This window comes from Etheostoma spectabile, chromosome 15, assembly GCF_008692095.1.
Source record: "Etheostoma spectabile isolate EspeVRDwgs_2016 chromosome 15, UIUC_Espe_1.0, whole genome shotgun sequence".
Taxonomy (NCBI): domain Eukaryota; kingdom Metazoa; phylum Chordata; class Actinopteri; order Perciformes; family Percidae; genus Etheostoma; species Etheostoma spectabile.
In genome coordinates, this window is record NC_045747.1 from 28,419,140 (window position 1) to 28,420,695 (window position 1,556).

Here is a 1,556-nt window from a genome sequence, read left to right on the forward strand (position 1 = left end):
CCTGCTGATTAGATCATCTGACTTTGAGATTATTACCTTCTTCACATGTAGTAATATGTAAAATTACAACTACGGTGCATCCATCTTACCTTGGCAGGCGTTCTTGTGGAAACTATGCACATATGCCTCAGGAGAGAGAAAATATATGTTGTCTATAAATACCTCAGGTAACTAATACTAAGTACATTAACTCAAGCTACTTTATGCTATCTGCTCATTCAAAATTATGAAATAACAACAAGCTCATTGTTTTTACAGGTCATGAGAAGAATGACCCAGGTTCCTAAGGAGATAACCTGTATGACTCACCATCCTGGCCTTCATCCGGTGTGCCTCAATATATATTCTTTGCGAAATGCAATGAATATTTACAGAGTGACCATGGCAGTTGAGAATCAGAGGGATGGAAAGGTGAGGCCAATTTGATACCACTGTTAGCAGTTCAGTATATAATAAAATGTTTAACAATACCCATTGATTATGGTTCAGCATTATACAAAAACACAGTATTATCAAGACAACAAAATGAAAAACTTTATTTAGTTTCAAAACAATCATTACTCTGAAATCTAAAAGATAAAGAATGTGATTGTCCACTACACCCTGTTCTCTTTGCAGGCCATACAGACCCGGGGCCTACAGGACTTTTGTGAGCTGGTGCTGGGGTTTTCTTGGTAAAAGTGTCCGTGCCGTGATCCCCTCTTGTGTCGTGCTGCGTATACGGAGTGAGTTTCTGGATGCTTCAGGGCAGTATGTCGGGTTGGGTGCCTGTCGAGCTGAGCACACAGGTCCTGGGGCACAGGAATCTGCCGGACTGCTTCCAGATAAGGAAGGTGGTCATGGATGATCTCCTCGAACACCAGTCGCATGTGTAAAAAGTCATTTTTAGCACCTATACCATTGCACATTTGGATTTGTTGTTTGTAGTGTGTGAAAAGTTATTTTTAGTGCCTATACAATGCAATTTTTTATTTTTGTTTGTAATAAAAAAAATATTTAAACTTACAAATTGTTGGCTCTGTCTTCACTTCTTTGACGGTGTAACCTCCCCATTCGGTCTTTGGGAACAGACGTCTGTACATTAGTTTCCCCTTGGCTGTCTTCCGTTGGGACTGCGAGATACAACCTGAAAAAACATAAATTTTGTAACATAAATGTATTACCTTTTACACACATCAAGCAAAATACAACAGTTAACTCACAGCAAAAGCAGATGCTAAACCTCTAAGCTGTGCCAAAACTGTCTAACCAGTGTTGTTACAAGTGTCAGTTTGAGCAGCTTAAAACTGAAATGATTTACATTTAGATCGCCGGCAATTAGGCTTGATGTCTCTAGACCATCGCTCATGTCTCACTCCTTCACTGAACAAAACCAGTTTTTGCAGACAATTTGTCCCCCATTCACATGTGCCTTTTCTAAAGATTTGTTTTGTTGAATGACAAAGTTCATAGGGAGTGTACATACCTGCATAAGGCATCTTCAACACACAATCTAGCATTCAGTCATACCTGTTGTACACAAAAACATTCCTACCTATTGTCCAAATTATTTTCAC